Source organism: Nothobranchius furzeri, chromosome 5 (assembly GCF_043380555.1).
Source record: "Nothobranchius furzeri strain GRZ-AD chromosome 5, NfurGRZ-RIMD1, whole genome shotgun sequence".
Taxonomy (NCBI): domain Eukaryota; kingdom Metazoa; phylum Chordata; class Actinopteri; order Cyprinodontiformes; family Nothobranchiidae; genus Nothobranchius; species Nothobranchius furzeri.
The window spans coordinates 42824611-42846704 of record NC_091745.1 but is presented as its reverse complement, the minus strand read 5'-3'; the positions used below and the strand labels follow the sequence as shown (position 1 = coordinate 42846704).

The 22094-nt window shown below is 45.8% G+C and overlaps 2 long non-coding RNA genes across 2 annotated transcripts; both read right to left on the bottom strand.

The window, feature by feature from the left end:
* Nucleotides 1-9968: 9968 nt before the first annotated feature.
* Nucleotides 9969-10615, bottom strand: LOC129167124 (uncharacterized). The gene is made up of 3 exons (XR_011520592.1): nt 10446-10615; nt 10132-10345; nt 9969-10064 (listed from the first exon to the last, which is right to left on the bottom strand). It is a non-coding gene; the product is annotated as an uncharacterized lncRNA (long non-coding RNA).
* A 4405-nt stretch (nt 10616-15020) lies between these two features.
* On the bottom strand, nt 15021-16641 carry LOC139070103 (uncharacterized). Its single transcript, XR_011520746.1, has 3 exons — nt 15498-16641; nt 15184-15397; nt 15021-15116 (listed from the first exon to the last, which is right to left on the bottom strand). It is a non-coding gene; the product is annotated as an uncharacterized lncRNA (long non-coding RNA).
* Between the last annotated feature and the right edge of the window lie 5453 nt (nt 16642-22094).

Genomic DNA, 22094 nt, shown 5'->3' with positions numbered 1-22094 from the left:
AGAGAGAGAAAGAGAGAGAGAGAGAGAGAGAGACAGAGAGAGAGAGAGAGAGAGAGAGAGACAGAGACAGAGAGCGAGAGAGAGGGAGGTAACTCTTGTGAACTCCAATGAAAAATAAATCAAACGCAAACCTCGTGCTTTCACAAGAGTGTACAGATCACCAGCAGATCTGTTTATCCACCGGAGTTCAGTTAAACTGCTGCTGTGTGTTTTATGGCAAATGAAGGAAAAACACACTGGAGTCTTCCTGGTCCTTCTGAGAAGCTGTTCTGTAGCACACGAAGACACATGCTGTTAAAAGCGAGGAATTAGTGGAGGAGCGGTCACATTTGAAACACTAGAATAAAAATGACTATTTCTGGGGATCCCTAAACTAAAAGTAAACAAAAACAAATCGTTTATTACAGAATTAGGAACAAATGAATGGTAAATGACCTGTTTTTGATACAGCGCCTTCTAAAGTCTTAAACCCCCAAAGGTGCTTTACAACACAATAATTCACCCATTCACACCCTGGTGGTGATGAGCTGCAATGTAGCCACAGCTGTGCCGGGACTCACTGACAGAGGCGAGGCTGTCGAGCATTGGAGCCACCGGTCCCTCCGACCACCAACAGGCAAGGTGGGTTAGGTGACTTGCACAAGTACACAACAGCAGCATTCTCTGCTGGAAGCTGGAATAGATCCAGCAACCATTACTGGAGAACTTGTTCTACCTCCTGAGCTACTGCTGCCCCACAAAAAAGACCAGGGCTTTTTTTAAACATCGAATTTTGACATTGGTTATTTATTATGTGAAATTATGTACTTGAAAATGTTTTAATTAAAATGCACCAGAAAAAATGTCATCCATTAAAAAAGAGCTGCAGAATTTCATCAGCAAAACTTCTACTTTAAAAATTCTGCCTCCTGGTTACCCAAGCCAAAGTAATCCTCACTTGACTGAGTTGAGAAGCAATTAGCCAGTTCATAGACATGAATACATAGACGCGTCATTGGGCGCTGGGGAGCAGCATTGCCACCATATTGGGTGGGTTCCATACTCTCCAAACCCAACTGGAGTCAACACAGGGTGTGTAACTGTGCCCGGTTTTTTGCGCAGCCTACGGGTGCAACAACCAGCGTACTATACCACCTTCACTCAATGTGCAATACACAGCGTCCTTGTCTCTTTACTAGTAAACATTTGTTATTTTATTTTTTTGTTATTGCGTACCACACACGGAGAGATGCCCATGCCTTTCATTGCTTTAGCAACAGTGACAATAAAGATCTATTCTATTGAAAACAGATCATGTGGGATTACTATTAACTTTTGTAGCCTACCTGTTGGGATTTCACTTTTTAATTTATTTTATTCAATTATATTTTTATTATCATTCCATGCTATATGTCTGTGAAAAAGCATAATAAATGTATTATTTTTAGCTTGGTAAACACTTTTCTCAGTAGAAATAATTGCACTGGGGGCGAATGGGAACCCATCCAAGATGACGTCTCGCTATTGCGCCAGCTCCAATAGGCAGCCCCAGTCATGTCTATGTTTATGATGCCTGTGAGCCAGTCAACTCACACTTATCACGTGACACCAGGTGAGGTGTTGACTCACTGGTGGCTTGGCTCACCAGGAGGTCTCCTCATTGTTGTTGAATTTCTGATGTTGAATCTTGCAGGTAAAATTCTGCTGTTGAATTTTATGGATGACATTTTTGATGGTGTATTTTTAGTTACAAGAACTCAAAAATCCCCTTTCCTAATAATCCTGACGACCAGGAAACCTCGACATGACACATTCTGGAGCTGCTGGCACATTACCAACACAAATTTATCATCACACCCATCAAACATGCGCACAGACACATAAATAGGGCGTGCACACCGGTAAACATGCCATGGTGTATTCCTGTGAGAATGCAGACACACTGTATTATGTCAGGTGAGGTGCGAAGCAAATTTCCTGGCTCTTCCTGACAAAAACACACAAAACGTGGCCTGATTGTGGACTGCCGTGTTGTTAAGTTCATTCTCCGAGGCGAGTTTGATCTTAACTCGACTCTGGTCCGTCCTCTCTCGCAAACAGCAGGGCTTTATGATTTCAACACAAATGGACACAACAGGAGCAGCAATATTTACACTGCACGCTGACTCTACCCAGTCAAAGACACACACTAAGACTGTAAAACACACATAAGCACACACCGCTCCCAGACGGTCCCATATGGGCTCATTAGGGGCCGGTCTTTCGCCACCTGTGCACCAAAAGGCCCAGTGGACCAGTTCTGACTCCGACAGTGGACAGGAAGCCATGTGGGGATTACACACACACACACACACACACACACACACACACACACACACACACACACACACACACACACACACACACACACACACACACACACACAGGTGCAGACTGTTGTGCTCACGGGGTGTTAGGATGCACAGGAGTGTGTATACACAGCTCAGGGAAAGGAACACACCCATTGTCAGTAGCAGGCAGGGACAGCTCGGGGGCTCGGTGTACACCGGCTTTACGGTACAACAAGACCTCACCCACTGACTTTACAAACATCCCTCTGTAGATAATTCCCTTTTGGGCCGTTTACTCGCTTTTAGAAAGGTTGGCTCTCAAACTGCTATTTAACCAGCGACTGTGGGCAAACTGAAAGCCTTTTCAAGACTGGGGCAAGATGGAATATTCAGTTTACAGTATGCAATGGCTACGCATCAACACAATGACTTCTGTGTGGGCTGGTTTGACTTCCATAAACGGGGCTGATACCTGGAGACATTGTGTACGTAAGAAGTAGAACATCTGTTGTTCAGCCGAAATATCTCATTTAACGATCCTGCCTAATGATGCAGCTTGTTTCTAAACATCAAATTACTATTTACAGCTGAAACACTCATATCTGAACACACAACCACAGGTGCTGGTCATGAAATTAGAACACCATGACAAAGTTGATTCATTTCAGTAATTCCATTCAAAAAGTGTAACTAGATTAATTCATTACACACAGACTGATATATTTCCAATGTTTATTTCTTTAATTTTGATGATTATAACTGACAACCAATAAAAATCCCAAATTCAGTATCTTAGAATCAGAATCACAAGATTTTTATAGCCATGTGTGCGAGAACTCACAACATTAGGAAATTGCTGCTGTACTTGGTGCAAAAAAAAAAAAAAAAAAAAGAGATAAGCAAATATAGGAAGTATGAATATGATCATGATAAAATAATAGCATAAAGTGAGAATAATTAGAGAAACTGCAACTATACACAAGACCATGTAGGTACTAATCAGAGTGGATCAGTTCGAATACAAACACAACCCAGGGTCCACCAGTGCTCTAAAACTTCCTGGTTGACGGCTGTGTTGACCTTGGACCTCTGGAAACACGAGCAACACCAGCAGATGACATGGCACCCCAAACCATAGGAAATGCTAAATTTACTTTCATCATTTCTTTAATGAATAATGAGTTTTGCTTTAGTTTGAGGCTCTTAATTTGTTGTTATTTTGTGGTTTAAGCGTTAAAGGCTCACCTCTTGTTGTTAACTCCAATAATTCTTTAAAATAAGTCATTTTCAGGGGTCTCTTCTTCAGGCTTCTCTTATACTTTGTTAACTTTTGTCTCAAAATTTCCGCATTAACCTTGAAATTGATGAAAAAAGAGCATCTATCTTCCCTCTTGGTATTTTATCTTTTAAGTGCTCCTGTAACACCATCACATTTATCTGAGCGTTACTGCTGCCACCATCTTTTTTGTAGGACGTTACTTTAATTAAAGTTTAAAAAACTTAATTTATTCAGGCAGACTTTTTAATACTCAATGACACTCACCAGCTGCATGGTTACCAGCTTACTTACCAGCATCCATGTGACTCCCACCAACACAACCCCTCCCTCATGAGGCTAAATTATTATTTATAGCTTCCTCAGTATCGTGGTTCATTTTTAGCAATGAGGCAGCACTTTTAGATTCAAAAGAGGTGAATGTGTTCAAATAAATACATAAATGCCACGGGGATTTCATTTTAATGTGCATTGTGCTCTGGCTAAGGAAAAATGTAGCATGGACAAAGGCTTTGTCAGACCGACCGATGTTAGATTTGTCTACTTTTCTGGGAGCGTTAACCAGTAGTCTCTTAGACAAAGAGAGGATAGATGGGCAAAGACAATTCGTGTGCATTGTGGTGTCTCTGGTAAAGCGACAGAGCATTCTGCTATCCCACCTTGTTTGTCTTTAGAATAATACAGCTCCTCTCACACTTTTGACTAAATACAATTTCCCAAAAAACATGACTTCAATTCAAAAAAGAGGAAAAAACTCACCTTCCTTCTGTCTTATTTCTTTACATTCACAACTCCCTTCACTCTGATGTTTTTAGAGCTTTACCAACCTAGAAATTGGTTCTTTCGTTTGATTTGTTCTGACAGTTGTCCTGCATTATGGAGTAGGCACTGGGCCCTGTTGTTTTTGAGGTGAGGCCCCAGTACTGTCCTCCTGGTGATCAAGGGATGGTTCTGCACAGATGTGACTGGTTTGAATAAAGGTTTATACGTGTGGCAAATACCAAATTAGCATGCCGGTGTGCAGCTATTGCCAGCAGTAAATGTGATCGTTGTAACTTCATTTGTAGGTCAATGGTTGGCTGGTAGTGGTGCACTTTGAAGACCCTGAAAAGAAGCTGCCCCCAGACATGACATCGCACTAATCCTGGAGGAAAATATCAAATTGATAAAATGAATGCTTTGAAAGAGACATAACACATTGTTCAGTGTTCATCCAGCCAAGAAGACTAGAAGTCTAGAGTCTAGACCGCCCTTTGCCGAAGCAAAATCATTTTTGCTTTGCATGTCCGACTTGGCATGCTCCATTGGGACTTCCATAAGCCCGGCCAATATTGCTGCTGACCAATCACAGCGCATTTATTTAGAAAAACAATGTATTGTTTTATGTTTTTTTTATGTTTCATGTAGTTCTTCCACAATGTGGCAGAATGCCCCATTGACTGACATCCATAACAGTCCAATCACAGAACTTTATTGTTTTGGTGGGCCAATCGCAGCACTTGGTAGGAAGGATGTTACTGAAAACACTAAGATGGCACTTGTTGATGCAGCAATTCCCCATCTCTGTAAAAAAGAGGGTGAAACTCTAGGATTTGAAAAGCCTGACAGACCTACGTCACACTGTCACTTAACATTCATCTTGACTCACAACAAAGCTGTCGTTGGTTCAGCATCCAAAAAACAGCAAATACTGTCTTGACAAGTAGAAGCTAACCATTAAAATTAGCAATTCCCCCAGTCAGAGGCGAGATGTCCAAATATCAAGAAATAAGACTCCAAATCCTGTCATATTCAGCTCAACTCTGATCTGGCTCACTTCTAGTTCGTTAAATAGGCGCACCAGATCTTTTTTATTTCCCCAGTATGACTTACAAGGCATTCATTCCTACAAGAGACCACTGCAAATGTATTAAAATTGTAAGTAAAGTACTACTTTAACCAGAGACAAAACGTTCAAAAGTTCCTAATGTAATGCAATGTTGTCCCTGTTCAATGTAAATGGAAACCTGGAAACCAAGCCTTCTTGAATTATTTGACAATATTATTGTTTTGTCAAGCGCATGCCCTCTTACTTGCCTGCATTTCTCCCAGTTGTAAATCCAAATTTAAATCAGAAATACTTCTCTGTCAGTAGCCTCTGATTTAAGTGATTGACGTTCCACCACTCACAGACACACAGGATCCTGCTGGACTGTCCAGAGACTCCTGCACACAACCAGTCAGAATAAAATGACCCTTCAACCAAGTTTCCTAGCAGCATGAACACACACCTCCATGTTGTTAATGACCTGCCAAAGCCATGCTCTACTTTGAGCCATTTCTCCACGTTTCTACACTTCTCAGGGGGCGTAGCATTCATACTTCATCACAGTGGGTCACAGCCACACTGTTCCCTTCTGTATTACACAGGGTTGTACCATCCTACCCCTGCCAAGGTACAAATCCTAACCTTTCACATATACACGCTGTGGTGTGTTCACTCGTGCACGCACAAAGCACAACAATAGCCTAACCTTTATTCTGGATCGGCTACTTGTGTCTCGGGATATTTCATCATGTTGAAGCAAGGTGAAAGACCTCTCGTTTCTAACTTTTCTCTCTCTCCTTTGTTGTCTTCCAAAACTTGCTTTTATTTGTTAGCTTTGCTTCACCCTTTTACACAAATCAGAAAACTCAATGAAATCCAGCTCAAAAATTAAGTTCTTCATGAGATATAAGGAGATAATCACACTTGGTAAAGGCACTAGATGTATGCTAGATGCACAGTTAGACCCTGGATCAGCTAAACGTTCTGCTATCGTTTGTCAACTAGATGAACAACCTGATCAGTTTCATTTCTGATGCTTTTTAAAATGGTCTCCTGTACTCATAACATTGTTTGTATCTGCCTCAGGGCCACTATGCAACTTTCCCCTTGATAGAGATACTAAGAACCTTTGAGCATCATACATGCATAATCAATCACACTGGCAAACTGAAAACTTTAACTCATTAACTGCCAGCTGTTTTCTGATAAGGAAGCCCCTGACTGCAAGCGTTTTTGAGTTTTTTTTACTGTTTTTGGAAGAGTCACAGAATATTGTGCTCTCTGACCATGTAAACACCAAAACAACCAAAATAAAGAATAGACTCAGTTATTTCATCTGGGAGAATCAGTGTGTTTCTAGCTTTTTCCATTCTTTCATAATTCGTTGTCGAAGGTGAGCTGCAAAAGCTTTTCTGGTTAGCACCTCACTTTTTCGACAGCAGCGTCCCAAAACGATCTCCTAATTCATGAATTTTCTGCTTTCAGACTATGTGACTTGGGAAACACATGGGTGAAGATCAGCTTTAGACTTGTGATGCCTACTCTCAAGGTGTGGTGGCTCGTTCCCATGCCATTCCTGTTAAAAAAAATGCAATGGCAGCGAGCGGTTGGATTTAAAATGACGACTTTAGTTGTCAATGGCAGTGAATGAATTAAAAGGACACTTTGCAGTTTTGGCTTGCTTTGACACCCCCTAGTGTCCGTTTTAAACCACTCTCAAGGAAACAAACTGTTTTCTCCGCCCCCCTCACTATGCACTTGTGTTTTGAAAACTATTTCACCAAAATGTGCTAAAATGACCCTTAACAGTATAAATGAAAAGTCACTGCCCCTTCTTCCCCTTGTGGTCAGAATATCGCACTTGCAACTTCAGAGTACCCAGACTGAACCCCTGAAGTCTCACAAAGTCATGCTTCACGGTAATCCATAAACAGCCTCAGAACAGACGAGTTATACCTGGTTAGCATTTATTGTAATGTGTTTATCATAGCGGAGCCTCAGAAAAGACAAAGAAAACATCTGTCTGAGAAAACCAAAATGTCCAACCACAATAGGAGTCAAACAAAAGTCAACATCGGGAGCTTTTGAATCACGAGAGCTCAGAAATGAATAAGGATTCAAAATGGATGCAGACCTAACAACCAAACCATGCTATTGTACTGGTAAGTACAACTGTTAGCCCACCAGCCTTTGGGGCTGTAACATGGTTAAGCTCTGGTTCCTGGGAGAAGGAACAGTTTAGGACCCAGAACAGCTCCATTCCATGAGGTTCTTCTTATTCTTTGGCGCAGGCAGGCTAGATGCCCAAGAGGCATATTGCTGCCACAGCTAAACCAACACACAGCCAAAGACCGTGATGTCACATCATCACATAAGCCCCAATTCCATGCAGGAAGCTCAACAGAGCCCAGTCTACACCGGTCCTTCACCTCCAACGAGGTCCGTAAGCAGAACACCAACAGACCAGTAGCCCCCAACTTCCTAAAATAGTCACTCCTCTCACGAGCATAGTGCCCACAGTGCAGAAGAACATGACTCGCAGTTTAACGTTCCTCGCAGTCACATTTCCTATCCTGATACTTCTCCTCCAAAAGCAGTCAGCCTCGAAGACCATAATGGCCCAATCTCAGCCAAGTCAGGACCACCGAGTCTCTCCTCCCAAAAGCGAGGACCAGCCCACGACTACCCATCAGCCATCGCAGCCCATAAAATACCCTAACACCACACCACCATCCCAGGAAGCCTGCCACAGCCCCATTGCCACCCTGCCTATTTCAGAGCAATACTCTGGGGAGCCCATTGTCCAGTGCCACTGTACTGCTCCTCAGGGCTGCCTTGAGCACAGAGTCCACCCTCTAATTACTCACCACCCCCACATGAGAAGGAACCCAAACAAAACAGACCAATTTTTTTTTTCTAATTTTAACCATATTTTTATTAATTTTTCAAGATTTTTAGGATTTTGAATTTTTTGTTTCTGAGATGTGCTTCATGATTTTTATCTTGAGAGGTGCTAAAGAAAAGATAACTTTTCTGATCAGAGCAGATAACGGCATGCACCAGGACATGCTTCTCCACCCAACGCAAGGCGTACATGATAGTCACCAATTCAGCCAAAAACACACAGCTATGGTCCCGAATCCTACACCCATAGGTATAGCCCAGGCGTGGGATCACCAAACACATCGCCACTCCACAACTGTCAGGTTCCTTAGAACCATCCGTATACAGCTGTAGACAAGAACCCCACTCAAACCCCATAAAATCCAGAAAACCACTAGCCACTCCCATCACCACTGCCATGTCCCAAAACGGTAAAATCCACCTCAGGTATGCGCAGAAGCCAGGGTGGAACATCAGGCCGGATCATGATTGAACATACAGGCCCACCGAGAAACCCCAAGGCATCAGCTCTGTCCTTCAACCGATCAGAAAACCCACTTTCCCCTGACCGAACCTGTCCTTCAAACTCCCAATGGTGGTTAAACAAGCCCGACACAGGGGAAGACGCACCCATACCCCTGACCCTCATCAAGTAATGGAGACCCAGCTTGGCCTGACGAAACTTCAAAGGCATTTCACCCACTTTGATTAGAAGAGCAGCAACAGCATTTTAACGAAACACCCTACTGCACACCTTTAAAGCTGCCGCCTGTAACACATCCAACTGTTTCAGGGTATTGGGGCAGTTGAGCTATAAAGAAAACACCCATAATCCAGGGCTGACCTGATCACACCCCTATACACCATCAGCAAGGTGCATCGGCTCGCCCACCCAGTTGGTGCCGGCCAGACATCGCATCACATTCAAGACATTACCACAGTAGGCCACCAGGCACCGAACATTTACACCCCGGTTAATTTGTTCATCCAAAAACAAGACCAAGTACTCATAAGCAGACGTGCACTCCAGCTTCAGCCCACCCAATAGCAAACACTCCGTTGGGATGTTTCTCTTAAAACAAAAAACCATGAACTTTGACTTGGTCGGGAACAACTTGAAAACCCAATGCCTCGTTCAGGCCACCACACTGTCCAAGCTGTCCTGCATCCTACAGAACAGAGACGAAAGGTTTCTGCCCTGCTTCCAGAATGCCCCGTCGTCCCCACATCGCCACCCAAGGAGTGTAACAGACCATCGCCCAAGACATAAAAAGTAACAGGGCTAATCAAACTCCCCTGCGGGACCTAGTTTTCCACCCCCACAGGTAACAACACAGAACCCACCCTAACCTGGATCGTCCTGTCACTCTAGAAACCACTGTTCCAGCGCAACATACTCCAATGAACCCCAGCCAAATACAGGAAAATCAAAAGTTCACCAATACCACCACCTCATTCCTTGAGTTGCTAGGACTTCAGCACCCCAGTCAGGTCCACTGCCTGCAGCGGAAGCTCACAGCGGCAGTTCAGTTGAACTTAGGATACCGACATAAAGAGGAGAGAGGACAGAAAGAACAGGGAGCGAAGCAAACAATTTAGGAGATTCTGTGGAGACATGTAGAGATCTGTTGTCATGGCCTGAGGCAATTTCTTGACCCACGACATGCAGAATCACACACGGAGAGCGGGAAGGTAAGTAAAAAGGGTTTTATTTTTGGAAATAATGAGCAACAGAGGTTCGGGACTCGACGAGATGCAGGACTGGCAGCAGGACTCCAGGAGGAGGTTTCTAAGGAGGGAGACAGAGTGAATAACTAGTGGAAACAGACGGAATTGTAACTGGAGACTGGTCTTACTGTTTCTTGGCAGTACTAAATGCACCGGGAGGGTTGTCTGGTCCGGGTGAGCTGAGGATATCCAGGAAAGGTGGTTGGTTTGTCCTGAGGTGTAGGAGCCGAAATGGATGTGGTAGGTGAGCGGCTGAGAGCGGGCGGTCAGAGGATGGAGCAGTGTGTCATGTAGGTTGTGATCCGGGTTGGTTCTGGAGAGACTGAGGATTTTAAGAGGAACCTGGAAAAAAAACAGGTGAGGGCATAAAGGGGGTTTCAGACGACAGGTTATCACGAGCAAACATACAAAGGGTCAAGGTCTGGTTAGTGGCTAGAGCTACCCAAAACTGAGTAAATCATCCGGCGTGGTGAAGTGTCACACTGCTCCTTAAATCCCCTGGCCTTGATGATGAGATCAGCTTCAGCTGGGAGCTCTCAGACACGCCCACCTGTGGAAACAAGCTCAGAGTAGAACAACCAGGTTACAGGCAGGCAAACTCACCACGGACCATGACAGTACCTCCCCCTCAACGGACGCCACCTGGCGGCCGAGCAGAGGAGGAGGAGGCGGAGGAGGAGGAAGCCCGAGAAGCCTCAAAGTCCCTGATGAGGTCCGGGTCCGTGATAAAAGAGCGGGGAATCCAGGAGCGATCCTCGGGACCGTAACCCTCCCAGTCCACCAGGTACTGGAAGCCCCGGCCCCGGGGGCGGACATCGAGGAGGCGACGGACAGGGTAGACCAGACCACCTCCAACAAGCCGAGCAGGCGGAGGAGGAGCAGGAGCAGGACAAAGGGGACTAGAGAGGACAGGCTTGAGCAGGGAGACGTGGAATACAGGATGGACCCTCATGGAAGGGGGCAGAGCCAAACGGACGGTAGACGGGCTGATGACATCAACAATGGAGTACGGACCGATGAATCGAGGAGCTAGTTTCCGGTTGGTGTCCTTCAGGCGGATATCCCTGGTAGAGAGCCAAACCCTTTGCCCGGGTGCATATACCGGAGCGGGTCGCCGGCGTCGATCCGCAAGACGGCGATTACGATCTGCTGTCCGCTGCAGAGCCGCTGTGGTCTGGGCCCAGGTGCGCCTGGCACGTCGAAGGAACTGGGGGGCAGTAGCCGGAGGGCCTGGATCTGATGGGAACAAAGGGGGTTGGTAGCCAAGGACAGTCTCAAATGGAGACAGGCCAGTGGACGCAGAGGTGCGAGCGTTGTGAGCATACTCCACCCACGGAAGTTGAGAACTCCAACCGGAGGGATTGGCTGAACACACACATCTCAACATGGCCTCGAGTTCCTGGTTCATTCTCTCGCATTGCCCATTAGTTTGAGGGTGAAATCCAGAACTCAGGGCGACACGGGCTCCCAGGAGATCGGCGAATTCCCTCCATACCCGGGACAGGAACTGGGGCCCACGGTCGGACAGTATTTCTGAGGGGATGCCATGGAGACGAAAAACATGTTTGATAAGCAGTTGGGCTGTTTCAGCAGAGGATGGGAGTGCTTTGAGTGGAACTAGGTGACAGGATTTAGAAAAGCGATCAACGATAGTGAGGATGACCGAAAAACCATTAGAGAGAGGCAAACCAGTGACGAAGTCCAATGCGATGTGGGACCATGGCCGAGAGGGTACAGGCAGTGGGTTGAGAAGTCCGTATGGAGGTTGGTTACTGGTCTTGTTACGGGCACAGATGGAGCAGGCGTTGATGTATTCGCGGACGTCTTTGTACATAGATGGCCACCAGAAAGTCCTACGGATCAAAGCTAAAGTACGACCGACCCCCGGGTGAATGGAAAATTTTGCAGTGTGAGCCCAATGGATTAGGTCTCCACGGACTCTGGTTGGTACGTACATTTTTTGAGGTGGTCCAGTACCTGGGTCCGGTTCGGTCAGTTGGGCCTCCTGAACTTTCTTGGAGATGTCCCAGGCTACTGCACCCACGATACAGGATGGTGGCAGGATAGGTGCAGGTTCAGGGTCCTTGTCAGGAGAGTACAATCGAGATAGGGCGTCTGGCTTTGTATTCTTGGAACCGGGTCTGTAAGAGATGAGGAAATGGAAACGAGAAAAGAATAGGGACCAGCGGGACTGTCGGGGGTTTAATCTTTTTGCTTCCTTCAAGTATGCAAGGTTTTTGTGATCGGTCCAGATGATAATGGGGTGTTCTGCTCCTTCTAGCCAGTGCCGCCACTCCTCCAGAGCCAACTTAATGCCCAGCAGTTCACGATCCCCAACATCATAATTCTGTTCGGCAGGAGAGAGTCTTCGAGAGAAGAAGGCGCATGGATGGAGACGGTGATCTGAGGGAGAGACTTGAGAGAGAACAGCACCAACACCAGAGTCTGAGGCATCGACTTCCAGGGTAAACTGGGCGGAGGTGTCGGGACGGGTGAGAATTGGTGCTTGGGTGAATTTGATTTTTAGATCCTGAAATGCCTTCTCTGCAGCGGGAGACCAGATAAAAGGTTTATTTATCGAAGTGAGTTGGGTGAGGGGAGCGGCAGTATTACTGTAATCCTTGATGAAGCGACGGTAAAAATTAGCAAAACCCAGAAAACGTTGGAGTTGCTTACGAGTAGTGGGGGTAGGCCAGGAGAGAACTGATTGGATTTTGTCCGGGTCTGTCTTCAACCGCCCGCTCTCGAGGATGAAGCCGAGGAACTTAACTGATGAAACGTGGAATTCACACTTCTCTGCTTTCACATACAAACGATTCTCCAGGAGGCGTTGAAGCACAGCTCTAACGTGTTGCCGATGTTCTGCAGAAGATTTAGAAAAGATTAGGATGTCATCGAGGTATACAGTGACGAATTGGTTGAGGAAATCGCCCAAGACGGTGTTGACCAAGGACTGGAATACGGCAGGGGCATTTGTGAGGCCAAAAGGCATAACTAGGTACTCGAAGTGACCTAAGGGAGTTTTGAACGCGGTCTTCCATTCGTCGCCTTCTCTGATGCGAACGAGATGATAGGCATTACGCAGGTCAAGTTTTGTGAATATAGTTGCATCTTGTACAGGTTCGAAGGTGGAGGAAAGTAATGGGAGTGGATATTTGTTTTTTACCGTTATCTGGTTGAGGCCCCTGTAATCGATACAGGGTCTCAGGGAACCATCTTTCTTGGAAACGAAGAAAAACCCCGCGCCCAGGGGAGAAGTGGAGGGTCTAATTAAACCGGAGGCTAGAGATTCTTTTATGTAAGTGGACATACAGAGTTGTTCTGGTTTAGATAGATTATACAACCTGCTGGCTGGGAGTGTGGCGCCAGGCAGAAGGTCGATAGCGCAGTCATATGGTCTGTGAGGGGGCAGTGAGGAAGCTCGGTCTTTACTGAAGACGAGGGAGATATCATGATATTCTTCAGGAACTCCAGACAGATCGGGGGGAACAGGTGGATCGGGGTTAGAAGTAGAACTGGAAGGAGAAGCAGAGCGAAGGCAATTAGACAAACAATGAGCACTCCAGATGGTAACTTGGGACGTCCTCCAATTAATTTGGGGGTTATGGGTAACAAGCCAGTCATGTCCTAGGACAACAGGTGAGTGTGGGGATGGAAATACAAAAAAAGAAATGCTCTCCTGATGATTACCTGATACCTGTAACGTTACGGGCACAGTCTGGTGGGTGATGGTGGTAAGGCTATTGCCGTCCAGGGATGATGCTCTCAGAGGAGTAGGAAGAGGAATAGTGGGGATATTCAGCTTTTGAACGACTGTTAAATCCAGCATATTACGCTCACAGCCTGAATCCAGTAGTGCCTTCAACATACAGCTCTCTTGATGAAACATGATGACACAGGACAGAGTACAGCGGGTTTCAGAAGCCACGTTACCACCCACCAGTATTCCCGGAACTACTGGTGGGCTTGCCCTTTTAAACGTAGAACACAGTTGGAGAGACGGTGACCAGGTTGGCCGCAGTAGAGGCAGAGGTTAGAGGTTAAACGACGTTGCCTTTCTTCGGTGGTCAGTTTAGTTCTGCCTATCTGCATGGGCTCGTCTCCTGATGGGGCAGTGGCTGGTGGCAGAACGTTTCTGGTTTGGGTTAGTGAAAAATTAGATACTGTGGACATCTTAGAACGTTCTTTGAGACGTTTTTCTATTTTTATTGCCAAGGATATGAGTGATTCAAGGTCGGGAGGTTCTTGGCATAACGCCAACTGGTCCTGGAGGCGGTCATTCAATGCCTGGGTGAATGCTCCCAGGAGTGAACTATGATCTAGCGAAGACACTGCTGCCAGTGTGCGAAACTCGATTGCGAAGTCAGCTACGGACTGTTTTCCCTGACGGAGGTTCCATAAGCGCTTAGCAATTTCAGCTGGGGACTCAGAGTGATCAAAAGTCTGCTTAAAATCCGTCAGAAACCGAGAGAGAGGACCATGCAAAAAACTGGTGTCATGACTCCTAGCCTCAGCCCAGTCTAACGCCTTGCCACGGAGTAACCCAATTATGTATGAAATCTTAACTGAATCTAATGCAAATGCTTCGGGAGATCTTTCAAAAGCCAACTGACAACTAAACAAAAATCCACGGCATTTGCCGAACTCACCGGAATATGTTTCAGATGGGAGAGAAGTAGGTATCCGGAAGTTTATTGCTGGAGACGGAACCGGATGTGCGGACGGAGAAGAAACAGGAGGCGGCTGTGCGGAAGGTTCCGGGGAAGTTAGCTTGGCAGTGAGGGTGCGTAACATGTTGTCCATATGGAGTAACCGTTGGTGGGAGTCAGAGGATTGTTCTAGCAAGCTATGGATGGCGTGTTCGTGACGGGAGAGTGTTTCAGAAACGGCGGACGGAAAGTTAACGGATGGATCGGATTCTGCAATGGAGTCAATATCAAGGCCGGATGATTCTGTCATGGCCTGAGGCAATTTCTTGACCCACGACATGCAGAATCACACACGGAGAGCGGGAAGGTAAGTAAAAAGGGTTTTATTTTTGGAAATAATGAGCAACAGAGGTTCGGGACTCGACGAGATGCAGGACTGGCAGCAGGACTCCAGGAGGAGGTTTCTAAGGAGGGAGACAGAGTGAATAACTAGTGGAAACAGACGGAATTGTAACTGGAGACTGGTCTTACTGTTTCTTGGCAGTACTAAATGCACCGGGAGGGTTGTCTGGTCCGGGTGAGCTGAGGATATCCAGGAAAGGTGGTTGGTTTGTCCTGAGGTGTAGGAGCCGAAATGGATGTGGTAGGTGAGCGGCTGAGAGCGGGCGGTCAGAGGATGGAGCAGTGTGTCATGTAGGTTGTGATCCGGGTTGGTTCTGGAGAGACTGAGGATTTTAAGAGGAACCTGGAAAAAAAACAGGTGAGGGCATAAAGGGGGTTTCAGACGACAGGTTATCACGAGCAAACATACAAAGGGTCAAGGTCTGGTTAGTGGCTAGAGCTACCCAAAACTGAGTAAATCATCCGGCGTGGTGAAGTGTCACACTGCTCCTTAAATCCCCTGGCCTTGATGATGAGATCAGCTTCAGCTGGGAGCTCTCAGACACGCCCACCTGTGGAAACAAGCTCAGAGTAGAACAACCAGGTTACAGGCAGGCAAACTCACCACGGACCATGACATCTGTAGATTCGGAGGAGATTACCATACCATACCATACCAGTTTATTTATAAAGCACATTTAAAAATACCATGACAGCTAACCAAAGTGCAATACAGGAGAGAGAAAAACTCACACAACAACAAAGACACCATAGGAGTAAAATATAAAGCTGAAAATATATAACAGATTCTGTGGAGACATGCCGAAATCTAGAGATTCAGAGGTGGGGGTGCTAAGGCCACCGGCCTGGCCTCTTCAGCTCCAGGAGCTAGGATCACCCAGCACTTGTGATCAGCCCAGACACAACCCCTCCTCCTCCTCTCCTCCAGGCTACTGATGCGCACAACTGAGCTGAATTCCACTACTGGGATAAAAGGCTGTGCACAGTCTGAGGCGCAGCAGTCTAAGGGGTCTGCTGCTCTCCAGGCCTCACCTTGTTTATTAACCCCTTTGTTTTGTAGAATGTTGACTGAAAATGGTTCATTTTGTGAGATGATCCTAGAGGATCTTTGATTGTCAAGGTGAGTGTTGGTTTTGGACCCATATGCAGGTGAGTGAAGCTCTGAGGCAGCAAAATACTTAAATCCATTTATTGCAGGGACTTGGGAGTGCAGAAACAACAGGAACAAAAGCATGTTCACATGGGGAGACAGAAGACAAGGACAACAGTCTCTTCAGCGTCTGCTCCCCGCACCAGCCGACACGCTCTCCACCACATACCCCCACTCCTAGCGAGTCTCCAGGAAAAGACGGAATGAACCTCTGTCGTCTCGGACCTGACTCTCACCCCTCTTCAGAACCAGTAGCCATTCCTTCTCCCAGTAAGACTGTTCCCTTAAAACCCCACCATTCCTCTCCACAACCACCACTCACTCACTTGTGTTTTGTTTTCTCTCAGACCCAGACTCCCGTCCCGTCGAGCCCTTACGGACTTCGTGCATCGGCAAACACTGATCAATAAAGACTCTATTTTTTCTTACCTTCTTGTCCCGCCTTTGATTCTGGACGTCTTGGGTTAGCCATTTAAACCAGAACATGACATTGATATGACCATCTGTTGGTCTCAGCGGAGATAAATCCCTTTCTTGATGCTGTCAGCTTTTAGGTTGACTCGATTAATGATCTTAAATGTCGGACCTGTTCCCAATGAGGGTTGGACTCCGCCAGGGCTGCCCTTTGTCACCGGTTCTGTTCATCACTTTTATGGACAGAATTTCTAGACGCAGCCGTGGTGTGGAGTGTGTCGAGTTTGGTGGCAGGAGAATCTCATCTCTGCTTTTTGCGGATGATGTGGTCCTCCTAGCTTCATCCAGCTCTGACCTTCAGCTCTTGCTGTGTAGGTTCGCGGCCGAATGTGAAGCGGCTGGGATGAGGATCAGCACCTCCAAATCTGAGACCATGGTTCTCGACCGGAAAAGGGTGGCTTGCCACCTCCAGGTCGGGGGAGAGGTCCTACCTCAAGTGGAGGAGTTTAAGTATCTTGGGGTCTTGTTCACGAGTGAGGGTAGGAGGGATCGGGAGATCGACAGGCGGATTGGTTCGGCGTCTGCAGTGATGCGGACGCTGAGCCGATCTGTCGTGGGGAAGAGGGAGCTGAGCCAGAAAGCCAGGCTCTCGATTTACCGGTCGATCTACGTCCCAATCCTCACCTATGGTCATGAGCTTTGGGTAATGACCGAAAGAACGAGATCGCGGATACAAGCGGCCGAAATGAGTTTCCTCCGTAAGGTGGCCGGGCTCAGCCTTAGAGATAGGGTGAGGAGCTCGGACATTCGGGAGGGACTCGGAGTAGAACCGCTGCTCCTCCGGATCGAAAGGAGCCAGTTGAGGTGGTTTGGGCATCTGGTCAGGATGCCTCCTGGACGCCTCCCCGGGGAGGTGTTTCGGGCATGTCCTGCCGGCAGAAGGCCCCCGGGTCGACCCAGGACACGTTGGAGAGGTTACATCTCCAATCTGGTCCGGGAACGCCTTGGGGTCCTGCCAGAGGAGCTGGTGGACAAGGCCGGGGAGAGGACGGCCTGGAGCTCCCTAGTTGGGATGCTGCCCCCGCGACCCGGACCCGGATAAGCGGAGGAAAACGACGACGACGGCTTTTGTTAGGGTTAGAGGTTAACCCTAGTTTTGACAATTTGTGCTTTGTGCTTTTAAATACCTTCTGTTAGGAAAACTCTTAAATCAGTTTTAACCCTCTGGAGGCAGGCGTAGCGTGATGAATTGTCCATTTCTGACCTAAAGGCCCTGCTCTATTTGCTCTGCCCAAGCAAAACCATAAGTTTCTGACACAAGCCTAATCTACAAGATGTGGGCCAAGGCCACTCATGCTCTGTGTTCTTATCTAAACTGTTGCTTCCCCGGACAACACAAGAAAGAAGAAAGAAGACCAAGAACGCTTCTCTTTAAATAATCAAAAAACTTTGTTAGTCCAAATAATCATGTGAAGCTAATGTTCAATCTGTGAAATAACATTATTAATTACTTGATATTATAATCCTATGATAGTATATAATAAGTAATATAACTTTAAACTAGACAATAGACCGATCACACGTAATGCTAAAGTCACGTGACACATTTCCTTTTTCCGATCCAATCAGAACCTTCCAGATCTTAAGCGAGGCATGGTTTTGTTGGTGCTTGGTAAATCCCCTTTTGTGGCAAATTCTGATTCAACCACAAATCAAAACGTCCAAATTATAAAACTATGCCCCACGTCATCTTAACTCGAGTTCAAAGCATTCTAGAGAAGTTATCGGTGTGGCCAATCCGTGACTTTCCTCTTAAAGCCGAAAGAACCTAACGACAAGCTGGATTAAATCTGTTGCATGTTCCACCTGCTGCAACGGTTCCTTCAGAATAAAAGCTGAACCATCACGACCCCTTCAGGGTCTCGCTGATGCCAATAAACTGCCGTGACCTGGGAGTAACTCAAGACTGGAAGGGTCGGCAACCGCTGCATATCTACAGGCGTCAGTTCCAAGAGGGTCCAAACTGGACCTCCGACATTCCGGATCTAAACGGGGACTTCCGTTGGGGTACGTAGACCGACAGATGGCGTCTCAATATGTGTTATGATCTCCAAACCAAAGCTTAGAACGAAACACCCTTTCACTCCCACTCAGAACTAAGTCTCTGCGGATTTGCTGGTTCTGAGCATATTCGCACATACACCATCCTCAGTCTTACTCCACCTTAGTTCATCATACACATAGTGTTTAAAGTTAGTCTTGTTTAAAATTGTTTGGAAACAAGTCTTTTAACTTTTTAAACCTGACTCTCTCTCTTTCTTGGAGTTGATACGAAGTGTTTATCTAATCCCTGCAATAAAAAGTTCTGATCTTCTGATTAAAGTAATATTCAAGATCCACCCAAATTGATTTCATATTTTATGATATTTCACATTCTATGGTTTCTAATTAAATGTAAGAACATCTTCTCTACACAGGCTTTGCAGATTTGCAACGTTAAAACCTACCTACCTGGTTACTCCACATACGTATTTCAGGAGCATTTTTAAACTCAGAAGTACCCCTGAAGGGATTAGTTGTTCATCCTTTAATGTTAACTTTTCATTTATGGCTTTTAAATAAGCTTTAGTTTTCATTTATTATTTTAATGAGACCCTGTTTGTTTGCTCGGTTTCAGAACCTTTGATGACAAAGAAAAACATTTCAATTCCACTGTTCCAAGTTTTTATGTTACCCCCTCCTTCACATTTTAACATAACATAACATAAATGGGAGTCGTCCAGAATTTTTAACTTTATAGACCGTGAAGGAACAAAAAATCTCTTGGTGGTGGTTTTTTAAATGTTTTATTTGGTTTTAAGGTTTTAAGCAACAGATGGCCTCGTTCACCGGCGAGCGCGGCTGAAGTCCTCACACTCATCAGAAAAACGCTGGTGGAGAGACTCTCAGCGCCCATATGAGTCCGCTACACTGAACCTACTGAGGAGAGGACAGGATGGATCAAGAGATTACCTTTGCAGGCAGGTTCAGAGGCTATCTCTCTTTAGCAAGAGACCTTGCGGTGAAGAGGGTAGTGTTGGTGTCCATTTGGGCCCCATCTTGGGAGCACACCAGTCTGGGGGATGCGCTTGTCAAGGGCCTTCTTCCAGCCTCTGTTGCTTTCGTGCTTAATATGCCCCCCTCCAGGATTCTGCATTATGACTAGGGATTAGATAGCATGTTTATTTGTATTTATTTTTTGTTTTTATATCTGGGACTCTCTTTCGGTTTCATATGGGATCCTTTATTTTAAAGAAAACACTTTAAAAGTTGGTATCATTGTTTCGCGTTTTTACTACGTTTTAGCCTTTGTCTTTTTTATGTGTGGGGTTGTTACGGCCACCAGCCTGACCTCTTCAGCTCCAGGAGCCAGGATCACCCAGCCCTTGTGATCAGTGCCCTTCCTCCTCCTCTCCTCCAGGCTGCTGATGAGCACAACTGAGCTGAATCCCACTCATGACCCACACCTGGGATTAAAGGCTGTGCCATCCAGCAATCTGGGTGGAAGCAGGGCAGGGGTTCTGCTGTCCTCCAGGCCACTCCTTGGTTTTAACCTCTTTTTGTTTTGAGAAGCTTAACAAAAGATGCTAGCTTTAAGACGATCCACATGGGATCTTGGTTTAGACTGTTTTAACAGTCTTGGCAAGGGTATTTCCCTCTTAAGGTTTACTTGGTTTCATAAACACTTTTATTGACTTTGGTTTTAAACACCTTCTGATTTGGTAAAACTTTTAACATACGTTTTAACCAGATTTTGTGTTAATCTTATTGTTTATGGCTTTGAACAAAGCCTTAGTACTTTTCGCTTGGAATTGTTTTTTATAATGTTCACCATCTTTTTGCACGCTTGTTTTTAAAAACCTTTGATGACAAACAAATTTTTAATTCCACTGCCATGTTTCTTCTGTTACCCCTCCCCTTCACACACTTTACTTCAGAGTCAGGGCGTAACAACAACTTTAGTTTTGTTTGTGCATGGGTTTGTGGACATGCTACAGCCTTGCATGTGGTCACATGATTACTTCTTTCAGGATCGTTGCCATTATTTACCAGGAACTCTGTTAGTCAATAGTAAAGTTGCTAGCCGACATGCTAGCACTAGAGTGTGATTTCAGCAGGTTTCCTTCATGTTTTAGATCATGAACACAGCAGACTTGTTTGATTTAGTAATGAACATCTCCTGTAGAAACTAATGAAGGCTGAGGAGACATTTCAGCAGTTAGATTAAGATGTTAAAAGCACAAGTTCACAACAAGGAGAATAGTATAACAGTTTTGTTTTTTAAAGTGACACTAGGGGGTGCTAAAAGCAAGCCAAAACCGCAGAGTGTTCCTTTAATGTTATTTTTACAAGGGCAATTGAGAGGTCTGCTGTTGAGTTGAGAGGTCTGCTTTCAGTAGGAATCCTTTTTTTGTCTCTCAGAGCATTCGTTGTTCAGAAAGATTTATCAATGTTGATATTTTTTACCGCTCTACAGTTGGATGTTATTTTTCTCTTTTTTTAATCGGTTAAAGGTTTTCTTTGTTTCTTCACATTCTTCACACGACAACATATATCAATACCAATATTACTAAAAATCACACTGTAATAATTGTGTTATGGTGTATTAGTGCCAACCACAGCCCGAGTCCCCGTGTCTTACGGTTTCCTGGTTGTTAGGGAGAGTTTGAGAGGAGGGCAAGTCAAGGCTGGCTGGGTTGGTCGGGTGAGAGGCAGAGGAAATGGCTGGGAGCTGAGCACTGGGGTCCAGGGTATCCTGATGGCAGGTGGGGGTTGGAGAGCAGGCGGTCAGGGGCGAGCGACGGGCTGGTGAGCAGGATTGATCAGGTGAGTCTTTTGCTAGATGGTGGAAGTTGGCAGATGAATGGAAGGTACCTGAGGAGGTCGGAGGTAACGGTGGATTAACACGAGAGAAGCAAGGTAAACAGGAGATAAAACAAGACAGGCAAGGTTCTGGCGAGAATACTACCTAATACTGAGTAATCATCTGGCGCTGATGTGTTGTCCCGACACTCCTTAAATCCCCTGACCACTGATGAGAAGATCAACAGCAGCTGCTCTCCGGACACACCCACCTGCACACAGAGAGACTCAACACAAAACAGGTGTCAACTCAGCACAGACCATGACGGTTTCTAATATTGATGATTTTGGCATACAGCTCATGAAAACCCAAAATTCCTATCTAAAAAAATTTGCATATTTAATGCGACCAATAAAAGAAACATGTTTTTAAATACAAGAAAGTCAACCTTCAAATAATTATGTTCAGTTATGCACTCAATACTTGGTCGGGAATCCTTTTGCAGAAATGACTGCTTCAATGCGGCGTGGCATGGAGGCAATCAGCCTGTGGCACTGCTGAGGTGTTATGGAGGCCCAGGATGCTTCGATAGCGGCTTTAAGCTCATCCAGAGTGTTGGGTCTTGCATCTCTC